At 36.9% G+C, this 22,014-nt stretch overlaps 1 long non-coding RNA gene across 4 annotated transcripts in view; it reads right to left on the reverse strand.

Annotated features, from left to right (window-relative positions):
- LOC129047840 (uncharacterized) overlaps positions 1 to 6,895 on the reverse strand; it is a 47,059-nt gene extending 40,164 nt beyond the window's left edge. Inside the window, exons 1-4 of one of the 4 annotated variants that reach the window (XR_008509635.1) lie at positions 6,780 to 6,895; positions 6,469 to 6,569; positions 4,312 to 4,460; positions 1,152 to 1,276 (exon numbers count right to left, since the gene is read on the reverse strand). This is a non-coding gene — a long non-coding RNA (uncharacterized LOC129047840). Of the gene's footprint in view, positions 1 to 1,151; positions 1,277 to 4,311; positions 4,461 to 6,468; positions 6,570 to 6,751 lie in introns of all 4 variants that reach the window. The other 3 variants (XR_008509634.1, XR_008509632.1, XR_008509633.1) reach the window with 3 other exon arrangements.
- Positions 6,896 to 22,014: the final 15,119 nt, after the last annotated feature.

The following is a 22,014-nucleotide window of genomic DNA, read 5'->3' on the forward strand; positions in this document are numbered from 1 at the left end:
AAGGAAACATGTCAGTGTGAAAATGCTATTTACACTTGAAAGATGCAATAGAATTTGGATTTTCATCTGTCAGTGTCTTCAAATGTTCAGAACTTCTCTTATACCAGAAACATGTTGGTTCCCATGATGACAAATATCAAGTGCCTATTTCTAGCACTTTCGGCTTTTATTTTGTCAGTTGTCTCATCTGCAGCTGCCTGATCTCTAAGGTTCTCTAAGCTGTGTTCCATGATTCTGGGAGTCCATAATACAGAATCGTGATCTATCACTACTGTGGTTATGGCTTTTTATATAAATCTAGCACCTAGGGAGAGTTCATACAATGAAATATTAAATTGAACATTTAAATTATATTCTTCCATAGCATTCCTATTAGCTGAAGAACTATGGGAAAAAACAGAGACCACAAAGAATGATATATGGATCTGTTTCCATAAATACAATTTTCTGTCAAAAATTATATAGATTCCCTTTATCTTTCACTCTGAGTTATAGTCAGTTTTCTGTTGGAAAAAAGATCACAGTGGCTAACTGCAGGATTTTTTTTTTTGCCATAAAAAATCATACTGTGATAATTAGGAATATTTCTAATGCCACTGAGGAATGGAAAGTAAAATGAACATATTGCTTTGAATTAAAATATGGAAATTTATAGCACCACCTATTGGTTTCAAAATAAATATTTTTTTCTAGTTTTAGTAATTACAAAGAATAGTATAAAGATGCATTATTATTATTTTGAGATATATGAACATTAATATTTTTAGTTCCTAGTGATGCTATGGAAATTTTTTAAGCAAAACTCATATTCAGGAGTTATGCCAACATGACTTTTTAAACTAATATAAATTAAAGCTGTTATATGCCAGGGAAGTAAAATAGAACTGGGATTTTTATGAACACATTACTTGTGCCATGTTATATAAAAATTTTTAAACTCCTTTTGATTGCTATTCCTAAACTGATGATGTGTGTTGGGCTCCGCTTTTTCTACTGTCCAATTGCAACAGAGGAGTTAAAATACATCTGGTCTTTAATTTCTCCATTCATGTCTTCTTCCCCTAAAATCTGGAGAACACGCAGAAAATCTCTCACTAGAATAAACTCTCATAGCATTGGCTATTTTAGATTCTCATTCAGATAGTCCTTACCCTTTTATTTAGTCCAACTTCTATAACAACGAAGGAGCTGGTGCAGGAATCTTGAAACAGTGTCCTCTCCGCTCCGCTTTCAGCCTGTACCACTCTGCATCTTTTTCCAGAATGCATGACCCCTCCTAGAGAACAGGGGAGGAAAGAGCCATTCTTTCCCTTTCCCACACGTTAGGAAGCATATGGACAATACTTCATGGAAACTCCCTTCCCCACCCTCGGGAGAATTGAGTTTATGAAAGGATCACTTTCTGTAATAAAGCTTATGAACACATTTGTCTCTCTGACCCTAATTCTTTTACATGGATTATTTTTAAAATCAAGTTGCTCTTTTTTCAAAACTTGAAGAGAAGTAGAGGCCTTGAGGCCATCAAAATGATATCCTGGCCCTAATATGTGCAGTAGCCAAATGATCTGGAAAACTGAGCTCTATACAGAGGCCCTCTGAACAGAATTGAAGGGAAAACGATCTCATTTAGAGCCCACATTAAACACAGGTTTTAAATGGTTTCTTTTCATTTAACCAAATACTCACTTTTCCAAAATGTCAACAGGCATTAAAATATGAAGGATGACTAAATGTGAAAGCAGAGGAAAAGAAACAAAACAAACAAAAATAATACCGGACTGTAACAATCACAAGAAATTAGATTATCAGAATTGTTAGGCCAAACTATATAAATTATATTTTTGTAAGTCAAAAATGTCAAACTGTAAATGTCACACAGTTCAATCTAATATTAAGTGAAGAGAAAAAGAATTCGATTATGTTTAGAAACAAAAATGAAAGATACAGAAGAAAAGAGCCAACAATGCTAAACATCATTCAGATAGTGATAGTTAGCATTTTAGGCTTTCTTAACCAAAACTGTGACTGTGGTTCACCTGAGATCCCTCATGTCCTGCCTGGTGCTAATTTCTAATCATGAGCACTTGACTGTACTTTCACTCCAATGCACTGCTTCTCACCCAGTTTCTGATGGGTAGTTTAAAAATTTCTGTGTTTAGAACTACCTGTCTTTAATGTAACAGAATTTCAAGATGGGATCTATGATATTCTTTGGGGATTAAAAATAATTGCTATTTTATCTTTTTTTTTTTTTTTTTTTTTTTTTTTAGATTTTAAGAAGGTTAGGAACATCCGCAGCCTGATTAGACTCGGAATCCTTCAATACCCATCTCATTTTATACTTCCCCATATTCTAAACAGGCTTCCCACTAAGCAGCCTTCACATCCTCCCTGCGGGTCTTACTCGCAGAGCAAGCCATAATAACAAGCTTCCATGCCCTGGCTGGCTTTTTGGCTCAATGGGACAGTTCTATTGCCAAATCCTGCTTCTAGAGCTGCATAGATTTATCCTTACATGCACCTTAGTGACATGCTCTATTTTGTCTCATCTGAGATCAGGTTCATTTTCTACGTCCTCTGGTTGCTCTTCGGGTGACAAAATGTCTACATCTGGAAGGAAAGAAACCCCTAATATATTTTTGCCTTTTGCCCTGAAAAATATCACATCGTTGTACATGTGGAAAGAAGCATGTTTGGTAATAAAAGAAGGACATGATGGGGTCAGCTGGGGCTTTTAGAGACAGTCCAGATGAAATTTAAAGAGAGAACTGCCGCGACGGTTTTTGAGAAAACTGGATGATGTTAGTTTCAAAACCTACAGCCCATAATCTGGATTCAGCTAAAACATACCAAAAAGCTTAGCTCAGACCTGCAAGGTTCACTTACTCTAAACATCAAACAAGGAAATGTACAAGATTTGCTTTCTTTCTCTTTAATAAAGTACACTTTATAAAGTAGAAACTGGGGAACACAAATCGTTTTATGGAAGTAAGAACTAGTACTTAAAAAATGAGAAATATGTTTGGGGATAGTGTTTATTTTTGTATACATAAATATACACACATGCAATGATTATTAATATTTACATACACATACACGTATGGTAATAATTGTCTCTCAGAAAGTGGTTTCAATCTAGAAACAATTGGCAGACAAAGAAAGGAAAACTGAGAACGGTCCGGTCTACAAAACTATCCCAGAGGACAACCTTCCCAACAATAGGGAGACTGATAGCATAATAATCGCCCTAAAAATAAAGTGGGGGAGGGGAATTAGAAGATTCTTTAGCATGTTTATGGATTCATATGAAATATTTTAGAACCCTAATTCTTTGCAATTCGACGTTTATTTATGTGTGCAAAAATAGATTGACATTTTCAAGTGAAGGGTACGTGGGTGTCAGAGTCTTGGCAACTAGTGATAACTGCAACTCTTGGGTGTGTGTTTGCTAGATTGGGAGAGAAAAAGACAGACAGAAAGCCCTCCCTCCTGAAAAGATATTCCCACCACAAACATGCCACTGTCCACTACAGAGTATGTTTTGTTATGTCTGTGAAGGATTCGGGTTGATTTCCATCTTCGTACAACACACGCCATGGAATATTTACATGTTTGGGTACATCAACAAAGAAAAAAACAAAACAAAACAAAACAAAAAGACGCACACACAACACACACACAAAATGGGATTGTGCTCCTTTGTTTTGCATTTTCTGTAACCCAGATTGCGGTAATTATCTCCCTGGCTTTAGAAGCCTTTTCTTTCATTCTAAAGGCAGTTTTTGGAATCACGTTACACTTAACTCAGTTTAACAAATAAGAGTAGTCTGGCAAAATGGCACCATGTGCTTTCCACAAATATTTGTGGTATAGGCAAGCTCTCAATGTTTTTATTATGCCCAAGGTTCTTTGGTTTTAAAGCAAGTGGAATAATGTAAAGAAGGAAGAGAAGCACGAATTTGGGAACTGGGTGTGTGTTGGATGCACTTTGCAAAGCTTTCTGTGCCAGAGAGCGAACGAAGGAAAAGATACATTTTAAAAATAACTGGGGAAATAAAAAGAGCAAAAAAGGTTTGGAGGCATTTAGCAGAGCACAGTTTACCCTGGCGTGAGCTACAGGCTAATGATAGAATAATAACATTTGGCGCTGGAGCCCCGAGAGGCTGACAATGCGCTCACTGTAGCCTGTGCGCTTCACACATTTGCCGGGTTCTGTAGTCAGGACAAAGAATTGTAGAACAGAGGCAAAGTAAAGAAGGGGGTGAAAGAGAGAGTCTGCACTCAAGTTTACTGTAATATAAATATACATACACTGTGCTACAGATGTTCCTCATTGGCAAAGGCTGGCACGTAATTATGCTATGCGCTTCATAATATTTTAATGAGCTTTTTCTCCAAATAGCAACGAAAATGAACAATAAGAAGCTCTTAGGGAGGGAAAGTTGGTGTTGTTTCTGTCCCTGGGAAAAAAAAAAAAAAATCTCATAATAGGTTCTATTAGAATGGCAGAAAAAAACACCGGTCTGGGTTTAATAAAATTGAATTGAATCTAAAATATGGTTTCTGAAGCTAGTTTTTTTTTTTTTCCTTCAACTTTAACAGTTCATTCAGGCTAAAGGAATAACAAAACAGCGGTAACAGTGTAATACTGGTTGATTGCTTTTCTCCCTGTTCTTTCTCTTTTTAGGAAAAAAAAAATAAAGCCTTAAGTGGAACCCTTACAACAATGCTGTTAATATATTGTGCCAATTAAAGTCTCGAAATAAATAACAAACCACTTAATATGTGTTGTAAATGTCGTGCTGATTTAAGTATTGTTACACATAGATTACATCTCTTCAGGGAATGGATGACTGGATCCTCAATGCAAGTTGTCTCTTTGTGTATGTGTGCCGTGTGTGTGTTCCCTATTGTTATTTTTTAGTTTGCTATAGGGTAAATTCCAAATAAAGAATAGAGTCGAAGTTTGAGATCTGCAAGAATACAGCAATTTTTTAGCATTACTACTCCTGCAAAGAAAATAATTATTTTTGATCATGTTCAGTATTTCATTTTTTAAAAAACCAATTCTATAGCAAAATTAGAGTATGCATCTTATTCAAATTTCTAAAGAACTCTTTAGCTGGGATTTTTGCATAGACTTTTTTTTATTACGATGAGCTGAATGAGAGTTTTGTATTTGGAATGGGAGTAAAAATATTACAATTACAACAATAATAAAGAAATAATAACCTCTGGATACTGTCTGGGGAAGGAAAATCAAATTTCCACATATAAAATATTTTGTATTGGGATATGGAGCATAAATATTATCTTGCTAATTTGTGGATGATAGATATTGGCTGTTATTCAGAATTTTTAGTTCTCATGTGCAAATCCTATGATTTATGAAGTTTGATGTTTTTATCACTGAGACAATATCTCCTACTATTCTCCCCTTTTTGTGAATCCCACTGTGGCGTATGTATAGAATAAAGGTGTAGGTAAATTCTCATTTCAGGGTCGCCAACAGATCACTAGGCTTAAATAACTGAAATTTGTTTCACCTTTTGCATTTTTAATGTGAGGAAGTGACAGATAGAAAAAGTGGACCCCCAGGATATAGTCATATGAAATAACTTATACACAAGTTCCTGAAGTATCGTTTAGAGACAGTTTAATTGCCAACCCCTTCTGTATCCATCCTTCTTAGGAATGTAAAATTACATTATAGGGAAGACTGGAGGACGTTACAAAACTCGCCATGCCCTCAAAATCAGAATTAAAATTAAGTTGAATTATGATGAGTACAGTTGAGTGTCAAGTTTATTTCAACTTTCAATATTTTTTCAAAAGTGGATACTCTATGCATGACTGTTTTGTTAACTTAATTGGCCAGAATATGTTAACAATCTGAGTATCGCTCACTCCTTCCCAGAGAAATGCCCTCTATGTGGTAGACCTTAAAGTATACACAGAAACGGATTAATTTTTTTAAAAAGTTTCCTGTGTACATAGCTAACTATATAAAAGGTATAAAATGGGCATGTGTGGTTTTTGATGAATTTTTGGTTTCTAATCAATGATCCAAAGATGTAGACTTTTTTAAAAGTAAAGCAGATTAATAGGAATAAGTTATTCTATGTGTGGGCAGAATTAAATAACATGTAACATATCTGTACTTAAAAGGATGGACTCAGTAGTTGGATTATATGAAATCAAATCCTAGTTATGCCACTTAATAGCTGTGTGAGCTTGGGCAAGTTACTCAGTCTCACCATATGTCAGATTATCCATCTGTAAAATGGGAATAATGATAATACCTCCCTCACAGTCTTATGAAAAGAACTATATGAATTAGCAAATAAAAAGCACTTAAAACAATGGCTGGTATATGATAAGTACTCAAAAATATTTACTGCCATATTAATCAACATCATATTATTATCTAATAAATCCAGTATGTTACTAGTAGATCTTTCTGCTTACCAGTTGACCCAGGATCTAGAAGTCCTGGATTTCAGATGCAGCTTCCCCACTGATCAACTGGCTCTGTGATCTTCATTTAGTCAGTTTCCTGCTTTCTTTACCTATAAAATTAGGGAAAGTTGAGAGATCATTTACAAGTCTGGTTATCTATTATAACATAAATCTTTAAAAGTAATTCAAAACTTCCCTGAAGATGTCTATTGATACTACAGAGAAAAAAGCGACACAGAGGAACTGAAGACCAGGGCAGAAGAACTGAGAAGCGTGAAAGTTGTTTCAACACCTCATGTTGGAAAGAATTTGCCTCCTACATGTAATGCCACTATGTCCAGTCAAGGTGCCACAGCATGAAATACTGGGACCACCATACAGCTGAGTGTAACTATGTTCTAAGGCTGTGTTCACAATCCCTAGTTACAATTCATCGCTCTCTCAGAACAACGGTGACTAAGAGTTCTGCAGTTCCAACCCTGGTTTGTGACAGACCACAGATGTGTGTTCAGGGATATATGGCTTCCTTTCTGTGGACAATCAACCTTCTTGGCTCTCCAGAGTATTTTAATCCCTTCCATAGAATTAAATTAATCATTTTTTTTTTTAACCAAGGCACAGAAGTGCATGGAGTTTTCTCTTGGGAGCTGAAGTTATGCCTTTCCCCAGCCTGCTGTCCTCAATATCAACACCATTCAGAACAAAGTGCTTCTCAGCTGAAGTCTTTGTGGAAGTAAAATACCCAGGCACTACAAAGGTTCTTTAGCACCAAAGACTTTTATGGATGAGTGTTGAAAATATTTAATATTCTATCTGCTTAATGATAAATAACACAGAACAATTCTGAGCACTTAGCCTGAGCCAAGCTACTTTCTAAGTGCTTTCCGTATATTAATTCATGTGCTCTTTACCAAACCCTATATGGGCATTTTTATCACATATCAGATAGCAAACATGATAAAGCATTTAAGGTCACATTGTTAGGAAGCTTGTGAAGAACGTAAGCTTCCTCTAACTTGAGAACCCAGAGCCCTAGCAGCCACACCATGACCTAACTCCAGCAATAAACACAAACAACACATTTTACAAGCAAAGCTAAAAAAGCTTCCCAACGAGATATTAGGATTTATGACTATTAAATCAGACTATAATATACATCTATTTGTCACCAGCTAGTTTAATCCTTTACTATCTGAATTGTGATTTCACATCTTGTTCTGATTTGAATTTCCCAATGACCTTGGGAAATAGGAAAAACCTGGGTTTTTAAAAAGTGCATGTTAGCCTTGTTAGCCTTTCCTTCTCTTGCCTATAATTCCTATTTTAGATCATTTCTAAGGAAACTAACCTTCTAATACTTACATACTAGCCAGCTGTAATACTAGCAAGAAAATCCACTGGCTCCTCTAAGAATACTAAGCCCGGATCCTCCAAATTTGGTAACAGAGAATCTCCCCCTGGGATGGATCTCTGAGCCTCTATTTGCGTTGTATTAGATAAGTCTGTATTACTCTACTGCTGTTACCTGCTAGTTCAATTAATAAAAGCAAATCTAGCCCCCTCGAATGTGGCCAAGAAATGAGTAATTCCTTCACAGAGGGGACAGCCCTGCTGGACCTACGTTATAGTTGCCCAGTCTGGCCATCCTACCTATATTTTAATTCTCTCTGCATTACCAGCCTTAGAGGACTGACATTCTATTTTAAGACAGGCAAAAAAGAACAGGGAAACACAGAATGCTTAGGCCAAAAAAAGAAAAGGGAAGCACATCGTGATTTGACACTGTGAATGACTTTTGAAATAGTAAATGGAGTTGAAGCTAAAGATTACCTCTGAATACAGCTCTATATTTTCTTCAACAAAAATAAACAGATATAAATGTGTACATCCAAAATATATTTTAATATATATTTTAATTTTTTTAATCTTCACTACAAGAAAATGACAATGCCAACAGCATTAAGCAGAATTAACAAAAATTATGGTTCTCTGTTGCAAAATCAACTATAGCTCCACATATAAATGTCCTTATCATCCAATCTGGAATGGTTTAAAGCAAGACATTTGTTACCAAAATCTTGATCACCATTATAAAATCTTAGAAGTTCAATATTTAGCCAAAGGAATTCCAGATTACACCAGAAATAATGTGATATATGCATGCACACTGCATCTTGTAGCATCATAAGATAGTATAAATCACATGCAGCCAAGTCCAAGTATTTCAAGACCAGAATTTTTTATTCATTTCTTCACTTGAAACATTAACTTTAGAAGTTAGGTCAAATGTCTTTGAATCCTACCTCCACCATTTAAAAGCAAGCTGAATTGAGGATAATTATGTAAATGTTTGGGGCCTCAGTTTACTTTTTACTTATATTTAAAATGTATAATTTCTGCCTGCAAGTTGCAAGGCAGGATTAAAGAAAATGTATGCTTCATTCCCATCAGAGAGCATGGCTCAGGGTAGGTGCTCTATAAATAGTCTAGCTTCTATTTTAATAATTGGTTCTACCTTACATTCTCTGAATTTCTGTATCTGTTGCTGATATCATCTCAATTCCAGTTAAGTCCTTCCTGATTAAACAGTTCTTCCTTGGCTAGGGATCAAATAATCAAGTGCAAAAAAAATGTACAAAGAAAATTAGAGCATAAGAAGTGAGAAAGAGATGATCAAGGGAAGAAAATTGGGCGATCTCTTATTGTATTCCTGAAACTGATATTCAAGGGCTAGGGGAGCACAATGCCATGGTTTTGGTTTCAGCATTAAGAGGCAGCATATTGCCATGCAACTCAAGAAAAGGAGACATGGTATTCAGTTCTTGGTTGTAGAAGAGACCTTGTTGAATATGACTCTCTGGAAAATATACAAATGTGTACAATTCTAATTCCCTTTTAAGCAACAAATGTTTATGCTCATGAAAAAAGCCTGTAAGCATTGACTTGATTTCCCTACAAAACAAACAAACAAAAGTCATCCTGAAGATGATTTTGTTTTTATTATTGAGTAGATTAACTTCAACTCACCCATCTGAATGCATGATAATCCAGCATATCCTTGAAAAAACTCACTAAAATTCAGGGGAAATCTTGTACAATAGGCCTCTCTCAAAAACTGTGCAATGTGCCAATTTTCCCGTTGTCAGGGTGGGTGGGAAATAGTGTGTGGGTGTGTCCCTAGACAAGCAACCTAAGAAGAGAGCAGGAGAAAGCTGAGACGCAGATGGCAAATGTCTGGGCTCTCCTTCCTGACACAAGTGTGTTTGTGACTGGCTCTGTCTCTCATGCAATGGCTTCAGCTGGATATGTGCCTGGTGCATTACATATGACCGAGGGAATGGAGAAGTTGTTTCCCATAGAGAGTATGAAGTTTAGAAGACAAAGTGAATCTGTAGGGGAAACTTCCAGGTCTGTGCTATCCTGGAAATATACCATACCATATCCTATTCAGCTAATAGGAGATTCTCAAACTACTCTAAGAAGCTTTCTTTAAAGGAAATCTTATACATGTTTTCTCACTGGAATGGGGCAGGGTAAATAACATTTTCACTGTAATTAGAGAAGATGTTTTGAATTTACATAAGGAAGAGGAGTCAGGCTTAATCTGGGTGGCTCCGAAACACGTCTTAGTGAATGTTACAGAGAGGGCAAATTCAGCTCAATAGAAAGAACTTTTTAACAATTAAACCTACCCAGGCCTGGCACAGTGGCTTACGCCTGTAATCTCAGCACTTTGGGAGATCGAGACAGGTGGATCACTTGAGGTCAGGAGTTCGAGACCAGCCTGGCCAACATGGCAAAACTCCGTCTCTACTGAAAATACAAAAATTACCCAGACGTGATGGCACGCACCCGTGGTCCCGGCTACGTGGGAGGCTGAGGGAGGAGAATCGCTTGAGCCCAGGAGGTGGAGGCTGCAGTGAGCCGAGATTGTGCCACTTCACCCAGCCTTGGTGACAGAGCAAGACTCCGTCAAAAAAAAAAAAAAAAAAAAAAAAAGCAAGACTGAAATGAACTGGAGGAGCACATTAAGGATTTGCATGCCTTGAAAAAGAGCTGAGCTAGAATCCTGAGATTCTATAAAAACGTTTGATAAAAGAATGGGAGAAGTCATGGTCTATGGGAACACTGAGAAGCAGAGTTGCATAAATTCTAAAGTAATACATGGAAAGCAACTAAACTGCTCTGCTTCTTCACCCCACAGTCCCACTCGAAAGCACTACCATAAATACATGAGCTCGGTGCCAAGAAGACAGGATTCTATAGTGGGGACAGCTCATACTCCAATGACTTCAGGAGGAGGCTGGGTAGAAGGAAGACCTAGATGACAGTTAAGTCATAAGTTTCTATTGGCCTAAAAACACACCAGTTTTTATTTTTAGCTCTGGTGGGATTCTGCCTATAGTTCTTGCAGGCCTCCTCTGTTGTTTTGCAGACTTCTAGACAGAGGGAGTTTTCTCCAATCTATAATCATAATTTAGTTGCTTTACGGCTCTTAAAGAGAATGACTCAGTGAAAATTATGCCAGAACTGTGCTTAATATCTTTCATAATAAGAACTGCTGATGGCTTCTGTTTCTAGGTTTTCATCATCTAAATGCCCTCTCCCATTTCTCCATGTGGCCACCTCTGCCTGAAACTTTATCTCTCATTCCTTGAACCCTTCCTTCGTCTTTGTATGAATCCCTACCTGGATGTTCTCCCTTCTCTGTGCTTCTACAGCGCTAGACCCCCACTCTAGAACATGGGACCAGGACCAGCTATGAAATTTGTGAAGCCAAAGCAAAATGAAAATGAGGAGCCCCTTGTTCATAAATTATTAAGAATTTCAAAATGGTGACACAGAACATTAAACAAAGTGAGGGGCCTGCTAGGCATAGGGCCCTTTGTAATTGCAAAATGACATGTCCATGGAGGCAACCCTACTCGTGGCACTGTAATCAGTTTCTGTGTTACATAATATTTTGTGTGGACTTTGGGTTATTTATCACTCATCACCCCTTATCTTATAGTGGCATCCATAGTTCCCCCTTTCTCTGTCTCTCTTTCTCCTCTCCTCACTCTCTGACTTTCAATCTTGAGAACAAAAATACAAAAACGAGGAAGGAATTTTGAATGCATTTGTACACCAGCAGTGCCCTCCAAAACTGTTGAGAAGTTTCCTGGTACCCAAATCCTTAGATATATGCCTAGTTCTTCCTCTGTTTTCAAGCCTGATTCTCCAGTGTTCTAGTTGATCCTCTGAGTTTCTGCTGCCTACAATCAAAGAACCCTGCAAGTGATAGGTGTATCGCATTCTCTCACTGAACTGTGATTCTTTGGTCTAATTAAAATTATAGCAGGCATGCATTAAATACTGCACACCAACCAAGTACAAAATACTTCATGTACAGTATTTCATTTAATTTTCACAATGAGCTTTCAAGGTAGGTAATACTCTCCCTTTTCAGATGACAAAAATTATATTCTGAGACATCAGTTAATTTTCTTAATGTCTTAGACACAGTTACTAGTTATGGGACCAAGATTTTCTGACTGAGTTTTTCTAATTCCCAAGACCATATTTTCCCACAATGACTTATTTTTTTCATATCCTCATTGTCTAGCACATTCCTTGGCACGTCATATTCCCAATAACTTTACAGTGAGTGAATAAACAGAGTAAGAAATATCCACGTCCATGTCTTCATTAGTTCATCACCAATATAAAATGGCCTACAATTATAAACTCACATTTTTATCCTTTGCCTCTGTCATAAAATTTTATTTGCCATTTAGTACTATGAAAACATTGGCAGATCTATCATCTATTTCTAACATTGCCTTAGCATACCAATAATCTCGTTTATTTTATGATTGTTTCTGAGCTTAATTGTGACTGCCACTCTCAGATCAAAAGCACAATTACTAGCATGCATATATATCAATTATTGATGCTCAAGGAATAAACTAAACAACTTTAATTATGTTGGCCTCTATTTAAATAGAGGCATTCTCAAATTATTGCCCTTTACCCAGAAAAATAAGTGGAAGGTATAAAGGTGCGTAGAGGTTAATAGTTGGCCTAAAAATGTAATTGTGCCATTCTGCATAGTGTTGGCACAACACATGCAGGTAGTAAGAGCAGTTTCAACTTCTATATGGGGTCTATATAACCATAGCACAAACAGAGGAAATACACTTGGCATGTAAAAACAAAATTCATTATTTTTCCCCTTTAATGTGTCTAACAACTCAATGTAAATAAGATGTCACTGAGCGAAAGACTAATCTTTGCCATTCATTTACAGGTTCAGAGGTAAAAAAAAAAAAAAAAAAAAAAATCAATTAATCACAAAAGCTTCCAAACAATGCAAACAGCATTAAGCACAGTAATTATAAGATAAGCATTCAAGCAATTTTCAGTTGATTGGGTGTGGGTGTGCTGAAGTAAACCTACAGTTTGCCTGCTGGTGCAAGAATGGCTTATATGCCAATTAGTGGTTATTGCTACTAATTATTAAAAACATTTTTAAGAGTAATTAAAAATTAAATGCACCTGTATGATGGCTCATAACTGTGTTGTGGTAAATCACTCAGATTTTCCATATCAATCGCACAGGAAATGCTCAGTGAGATGGAGAAGCCTTAAGACATCAAATTTCAGAAGCCACACTACATATGCATTGCCCTCCATGTGGAAGCAGGGCTGAGATTTGTTTTTTCTGCTCAAAAATTTCTATGAATGACTGCTACTAGGCCAAGATGAAGATGATAAAGATTTAATCCTTCGCTTCTGACATTAGTTTTATCCTCATTGCCATAAAATACTGCTGAAAAGGAAAGATCAGCTTAGCCTCATCTGAGAACTCTTTCCCTGTTAAAAGGTGTGTCAGGAAGGACAACTCTGAAATTCTAAAAGGAATACTGGGATCCCAGTCTTATTGCCACCATTAACAATATGACCAGAGTCCACTAACCTCCTGGTTTCATCTTCTTTACCTTCAAAGCATGAAGATTTGAATTGACCTTGAGAATTTTTTTGAGTAATAAAAATCTGCATCCTAATTAGGCTAATGTTCATACCACATAGACAAGGAAAGCTGGAAAATATTTACTGAGTGTTCATTCAGTTTTTGACTTTTCCACCAGTTGTTGAAATCCTTGGTTGCACACTAGAATCACCTGGGGACGTTTTAAAAACTATATGCCAGGTCCATTCCCCAGAGACTTGAATGTAATTGGTCGGAGATGGTAACAGGGCACCAACAGATTTTCAAAGCTCTCCAGGTGACTTTAATGTCTTTAGAGGGTTACAGATTACCATGCATGCTTCACAAATATTAGATCACTAGTTCTGATTTTTAACAAATATTCTATGTATTTCTGTCCCCATTGTACAGATAAGGACATATATTTAGGAAGGTTAAATGTCATTGTAGCACAAATGTAGCACAGACAGCATTCAAATCCAAGTGTCTGTGATCCAAAGATCCTGGGTTTTCTTAACTTTACATAGACTATCAATTTTATAAATTGTTGATTAATTTCCTGCTGATTCTTCTCTTTGATTGCTATTATAGCATATATCCTTAAATACCTTTTACTTAAATGTCCTTATAGTTCTCACATATTTATTTTATTTTATTTTACTTATTTATTTATTTATTTTGAGATGGAGTCTCACTCTGTCTCCCAGGCTGGAGTGCAGTGCCGTGATCTCAGCTCACTGTAACCTCTGCCTCCTGGGTTCAAGTGATTCTCATGCCTCAGCCTCCCAAGTAGCTGGGATTACAGGCACCCGCCATCACACCCAGCTGATTTTTGTATTTTTAGTAGAGACGGGGTTTCACCATATTGCCCAGGCTGGTCTCGAACTCCTGACCCAAGTGATCCACCCACCTCAGCCTCCCAAAGTGCTGAGATTGCAGGCGTGAGCCACCGTGCCCAGCCCTAGTTCTCAGATATATAAATGGAATAATATACGTAATTAGAAACATGAATTTGCCTGTTATTCCCATAAAGGATTTTTTTCTATATACTAAAAACAAAATGTTGGAAGACCAAGTGATAATATTCCCGAAAATCATAACAATATGGGCTCTTTCAATGACCAACTGAAGCTGAAAAAGCATCCTGGCTGAGGGGAGGAAATATTATTAGCAACTTCTGCTGTCTCACACTAAAACAAAGTACACAAGGAGGAAGTAGAGGTGATGCAAGCAGTGAATGAGAAATCAGGAAAATTTCCATTAACCTCTGCCTAAGTCCTTTAGGGCTCTGTCTCTGTTTTGTTCCTCTTAAGGTTGTCACCTCTATGCCTAATGATTATCTCATTGGTTCCAGGACATTGTTACCATTTATCTCCACTGGATATCTATTTTCTTTCCAAAAGGTAAGAAGCAATTTATGTCCTCTTATAATTTTATTTGTAATCTTAATTAATCCTACATGTCCAAGGTAAACAAAGGTAATCATTACGTGTGTGTGTGTGTGTGTGTGTATCTTGAGTTTACTATCTGGTACATTATTGGGGCTTAAGGAAACAAATAACAACAAAAAATCCAAAAAACACCCATCATACAGTATTTGCTACACTTCTTTTTACTGAAAGTCCTACTACCTACCAATTCACACCCCAACTGCCAACTCCCTCACCTGAAAGCAAGAAAGAATTGTATTTTCACTCCAGCATATAATTGGCAGATCCATATTTTGTTTTTGCTTGTTTTTTTTCTTTCAGCACAATCAACGTGCCTTTTCCCTGATTTTCTCTGCCAAACATATCAGATTGTGGGAGGTTTATGGATACACAATACTTCACGGGCAACCTGAAAGGTAGGGAGACTGTGAGGAGATACTGCAAAAAAAAAAGTGGGATGGAGAAAGCATGAGTGACTACTGGAAGACAGACCTGAGATAATTATTGAAGAGATGACAGTGAACATTACCATGATTTGTTTCACCAGGTTGTGTTTCAAAGATAATGAAGAACTATTAAATCATTTTCTTTTCTTTGAGATATTAAAGAATAAATGAAAGGAAAATGCAGATGCTAATTACAAATAACAATTATGATAAGTTTGAGTAGCTAGCTACTTTATACAACACCCCAGAAATATTTGTTATGCAAATGCATAAACTCTACCCAGTGGCTTTATAGATCACTGGCATTAGGGCTGGAGCTATTGTGCAGGAATAGGATGGTGGCTTAACTCAGTTGGGGGTCATTTTATTGCCAGTTTAACTGGTGTTAAATTAGTGGGTATTTAACTGTCACTAAAACAATTTAGGGCTCAATTCGCCAAAGTATCATTTTTACTAATACTTTAGTGAAAGTGAAGAATCATTCCTCCCGATGCTGTAGTGTCATGCTGAAGGCACCACTGTTCTCTAGTCCACAGTAATGAAACTTGCATTAGCGAAAGTGGTCTGGATGCCTACTAAGGAAAGAAATAATCTCCTTGAGAACCTGGTATCCCGCTGTAGTTTATTGCAGTGAAACCATTTTAACATCCCTTTTCACTGAATGAGATTTTTAAAATTTGTAAATCATGAGCCAAAATAGTATAATCCATTCAATATTTCATGGAAGACCTTTGCTGTAAGATTATTGTGTTGAACTCCCAAATTTTTGTTTTAGGGAAAAAACACACACGCATGCAGACACACACACACACACACACATTTCCCCACCAACACAAGAAACATGATCAACTCCAAATTCAGAAAGATTTACAAATGCCACAACACAGTTATCTACCAGCAAACATATCATTTCTTTGTTTCATAGGACACCAAGGATGCATAATTCATGAACCCCATTTCACATGCTTATTGTGTCTGGTGGCAAAGACCCCGCCCGCTCAGCCCCAGGAAAGCTCAGGCACTTTGCTGCAGGCACAGTGCTCTGTGCCATCCAGGGACCAGCCGTGTGCTCTCGAGTTACTGGAGCAGCGCAAGCAGCTCCAGTGGTCTCAGCTGTGGAGACAGCTGTTTGCCCACCGTCTGCGATAGCAGAAATGTGTGGTAGGCTTCCCCCTAACAGCATGGCCCCCCCTACACACCACACACACACACAGACAACTCCCAGGCCTTGTATCATACACATACCACCACCCAGGGGTGAAAGACGCCCCATCATGTGGGGACCAGAATGAGAAATGCACCACAGTTTAAAAACAACTCTTTATCTTGTATGATAACTACTGGAACAGAGGTGGTAGCCTCTGAACCTAACTAAACCTTGTCATTTATGTATCAAAAGATTTGTGCATGCGTGAAATTCAAAATGATTTATTGTTTAGTTATTGCCTTATTTACTTACTTAATGGATTGATTGATGTGCTAGGATCCCACAGACAACGGAGGTTTTTTTTTTTTTTAAGATTGTTTTAAAGGAACTAGATTGCAAGCAAAGTTTCAGTAACACAGTAAGTCAGCTCCTCCTTACTGGTTTGTACTCATAATGAGTTCCTTTTGGCTCTTGCCTGCTACCTGTCTCTGGCTATTCATTGACACAAAATACTGCACCTTGCACATGTGAGAAGTGGCAGGGATGAAAGAATAAAATACTAAGCACGAAGGAGTAAAATATGCAGAAAAATCTGGATCCTGCAGCAGGTTTTAGCCAATAGAAGCATCTATAGTAGTAACTCTTGCATGGTGCTTGGGCTGAAAGCGATAGAGCTGCTTTAACAATGGGAGTTATCAGGATTCCATCTGGCATCATTTCTCGACAGAGCAGGGAGTCGCTGACAGAGGGGTCTCACATTTGAATTCCTCTTGTAGACCTAGTATCATCTGTTTCTCTTATGGACCTTGAACTTACTTTCATTTTATAGGGATATACTACGCCTGAACTGGTTCTTGTAATAAAATTATCTAAAAACATTGAAATAACTGTTATAAGAAAAGTTCCACAAACCTCTTACTAGCTTGCCTCTTGAATTTTATTTATTATTAGGAGTGCTAATTTTTTAATCACTCATGGTGAATAGGAGCAAAATCAAGGAGGGGGGTGCTTGATTTGTTTATAGGAATTAGATGGCAAATTTGTGCATAACTCTTATTTGATCGATGTTCTATGCAAGCGACATTTACGTAGGATCCCTGTAACCTCTTTTCCAAACAAACTCTAATTTGACATAATGCAGCGGAGAATGGCACCAGTCATCGGGCTTGCATCAGAAATGCATTTTATTTGGATTCAGTTCAGACTCTTAACGAACTGGTTCCCATAAATGCAGCAGATGGGAGTGAGGCAAATGGAAGAGTGTGTGGGGCCTCACACCCAGCACCCACCACCGCTCCACTGTACTAAAGCCTTTCCTTAGTTAGTTGGTTAGTTAGTTAGCTAATTAGTTAGGCACATTCCAGCTGAAACTTTTAATTATAATTAACATATTTATTCTACCAGTCCACCAAATTGAGGCATGAAACACTACAGTCCAACCAAGGCAAGGAGATTCTTTCCTTCTCTTTCTCTCTCGACTGATTAATGTGGTGAATGCTGCCAGAAGATGGTCCAACGGTTTATAAACCTGGCAAAGCTGAAGCCAGACCTTCTTTTCTAAAGGTCAATTAAAAATGCTAGTTGCACTGTAAACAGAATTCTCCATAGAAGAATACCACGCAGTGTCCAAAGTGGTCTCTTAATACAAAATATCAATTTGATTTTCCTCAGGAGATTCGCTCTCCTTTTGCAATGCAAATATTTTCAAGTGTACTAAACACGTTTTAGCACCTCAACATAGGCACTAAAACTATTTGCATGCAAAATTACCCAGAGTAGGCAGACAGGCACAAGCTTATGCTAGCACCATATGTGCTAAAGAATTTGAGCCAGGAAACAACTAGTATCTGGACGTTATTTACAATTTAAATTTAATTTTACATTATTATTCAAATGAGAGCTTATATATAAGTCTCTATTAAAATTAATGCTTCACATGGAATGAAATTTCACCTAAAATTATGTTTTTAATAGTGCTGGGGGTTTTTGTTTCAACTAGATTTCAACCATCCAAGAAGTATAATACAGCACTTTTGGTCCTTGTCTTTCAACTGTATGAGAGGTTCATTTTTCATTCTAAAAAGTTCTCTCAGAAAGAATAGCAAAATTAATTTTGATTGGAGGGCCCGGAAATCAACACAAAACATAGACCAGGTCCAACACATTAAAAAGCATCAGTGAGTTGAGAAAATACACACTTCCTGGAAATAGCACAGAACACTGTCCCCACTCAGTTAAAAAACACCTTTTTTTTCTTTCCAAGAAGCTCCACATGTTTTGTGAACAGGGGAAGTGATTTTGGTTTAGCATTTAGTTTGCAAATTGCAATGTGGCATACTGTCCCCAGAAAGTGGCACTTGTTTATGTACTCAGAACACAATTAACCCTATTATTTCTAGTATGCTTTCAGTGTAGCCTTAAGGAGTAATCTTCTTAAATCTATTGGTAACGATCGGGTAGAGTGCTTAATGTTCATCTGTTAATCCGTATCAAAACAGAACACTGCTTTCTTTATCTTTTCGAGTAATTTTCTATTTCAAGTTTGGTAAGATTTCATGTCTTTAATATCATATATTTAAATATGCAATAGTTTATTTTTATGTTTACATTAGGGAGGGGAAAAATTTAAGTGAATAAGAATGATTATTTCCAACTCTCTCTTCGAACTTTCTCTTACCTAGGGGGTTTACAACTGAATTCCGAGGCCGGTTGAGAAGTACTACTATCAGAGTAATCCTTTCCCCAGCTCTCTGCTAGGTTATCTGCAGATAGTTACAACTGCAGTTTATGTGTACATTATATATTAAGGTTTATTGAGATAAAGATAATACTTGGTGAAGTGCTTGGAAATTATTACTTATAATACATTTTAGCTTAAATCTATTACAATAAGGAGAAGTATATTTTAAACACTAGGCTGTGAATAACTGATTTTTAAACTACAGCTGTGGAAATGAACTTGGGGTGAAGGGAATATAAGAAAAATCAATATGCTATATTTCACCACAAGGATGGCATCAAATATACCCAGAACATTAACTACAGAGGATTCTTCCTCCTGGATTAGAGATACTCAAATTTATTATCAACCTAATACATACAATTTTTCTTTTGAAAACTTCAAGTATAATTCTAGGTCAAACATCTTTTTTTGCTTTCTTTTTTTATGAGCTGGAGGAAGAAGCTGCTTTCCTTCTTGACTTGCAATCAGTCTTAGAAATGTTGAATCATTGCCTAGGTACATGAACTCAATTCTGAGCAGCTTTAATTTACAGCAGCCAACATTTCTATAACATAAGCTCTCTAAAAGGGGCCCACTGAAGAACCAGAAATCTGTGGTTGTGTAGAAAGATTAATGGGAATGGAAAATATCCACGTTTACACATCTATTCTTGCATATTAATATCATTACATTTAAACTGTGGTTTGATTTCAAACATTGAATTAATTAAGGGAACTTCCAGGTCGAGTTATAATGCCAAATCAAATGCCAACAGCTCCCTCTACTGGCTACTAGGGGAGAACATTTGATCTCTATCAATCAGAAATTTGTTTACTTATTTAAAAAACATCTTTGCCAAATTAAATTTTGATTAAAAAATGGCTAAGCTTTTTGGTAAACCTGAAAGATGTTCACTTATAATGATAGCAATAAAAATGCTAAGAATTTTAGAAGTGGATAGTTACATGAATTTTCTCGAACTCTTGGCTTCAGGTGATCCGCCAGCCTCAGCCTCCCAAAGTGCTGGGATTACAGGCGTGAGCCACCTCTCCTGCCCGTTACATGAATTTTCTAACATCAGTAAACAACTTCTGCCCTCACTAAAAAACATCTGGTCATTCCCTTGCCTAGTACCCTCTATTACACAGAATTTGGGTTAGGGTTAAAATGTAATTAAGGTTAGGTTTAGGGTTGCATTTTCTCCAACCTGACACAAATATCAAATTTGTTTTCCAGAAGCTGAGAAATCTTAATGGAAATATCAAATTTCTACACGATGCTTCCTTGTCTCTTGAGCTCTAAAAAAGATAAGAAGAAAATAAAAAGAAGTATCTATTGTTATTTCATCGAGAATAAATAGATCAGTTGTAAATTGTTTACAGTTTTGAAGCAAAGAAACATTGGATTCTTTTATTTAAACTCTGATATTTGATGTAACATGTAGTTTAGTGAGGGCAATAAATGTTAAAAATGTAAAAAGTAAAACGCATTTTCTTCTCAAAGTCCTTGCCCAGTCCTTCATGGAGACTACCCTCCACCACCTGAAACAATCAATCTACTTGGTTTCACTCATTTAGAGTTGTCTGTCCCTTAAATCCGCCATCCCCACAACTCTTGGCCTCCTTTTCACACAGCCATATTCCCTGAACATAAATGGAAAATGTAATAGCACACTCAGAAGTTTTCAAATCCCACTCATTTCAACAAGTGAGACTTGACAAGGTTGATATGACAGGCTCATGTGAGAGGTTTTAGAATTTTGACGTAAATGCACTGTGAAGGAAAACCTTTCTTTTTTTTAGAAAGGAAGAAATATAGCCCTACAGAGACAAGATCTTGCTCTATGGATGTTCTCCGCCTTAACGATGAGGTCTTTCTTCCACCATACCCTCTTACCATATAAACTTTGAAAACAAACTTGCAATTTTGTTAAAGATTACCTAGATAGAATATTTCACTCCTCTCTTTCCCTTTCTGTCTCCTCACCCCAGCCCCCCATACACTGCCTCAAAATATATGTATCCTTCCTCTTTGAGAAGTGAACCATTTTTGTTTAAAGAACTATCCCTGCATCTTAAACTTTGTATCTTAATTTAGGAAATTACTGATTTCTTAAAGCATCCATAATTGGTGTCATAGCCACAGAGAATCTTTTTGTGATGAGTTCTTCCTTGTTTAACAATGTAATTATTGTTGAATTACAGTATATCCTGGCATGCAACATTTTTAGGAATGTTCTTATTTCACGAATTCTTTTAAAATACGAATTCTCTTTTCAAAGTTGAATTTTTCAAACATTAAGTTAAAACTTTAGCTTTGGAGTCAGGTCTTCTGGATTCAAACCTTACCTCTGCCATTTATAAACTGAGTGACTAAGGCAAACCACTTAAACTCAGTGATGCTCAATTTCCTCATTTGTAAAAAGGGAATAATGGGACAACTCTACCTCATTGGGTGGTTGAGGGTGTCTTGAGATAATATATATATATAACATGCCTTAGCAGAATGCCTGGTACATAATAAACCTTCAACGTTGCTATTCCTGCTCAATAAACAAGAGAAGGTCTTCTGGGAATGGAACAATGTAACTGATTAGTTTATTTCCTGGGGAAAAATATGCACCACAGTAATCCAGCGAAGCTCTGAATACTGATGACTTTGATCAGAAAACTGAAAAGTAGACAATGTTTGAAATATGGATTCAAGACTGGGTGCAGTGGCTCGTGCCTGTAATCCCAGAAGTTTGGGAGGTCGAGGTGGGCAGATCACTTGAGGCCAGGAGTTCACAACCAGCCTGGCCAACATGGCAAAACCCCATCTCTACTAAAAATACAAAAAGA

Source organism: Pongo abelii, chromosome 13 (genome assembly GCF_028885655.2).
Source record: "Pongo abelii isolate AG06213 chromosome 13, NHGRI_mPonAbe1-v2.0_pri, whole genome shotgun sequence".
NCBI classification, from domain to species: Eukaryota; Metazoa; Chordata; class Mammalia; order Primates; family Hominidae; genus Pongo; species Pongo abelii.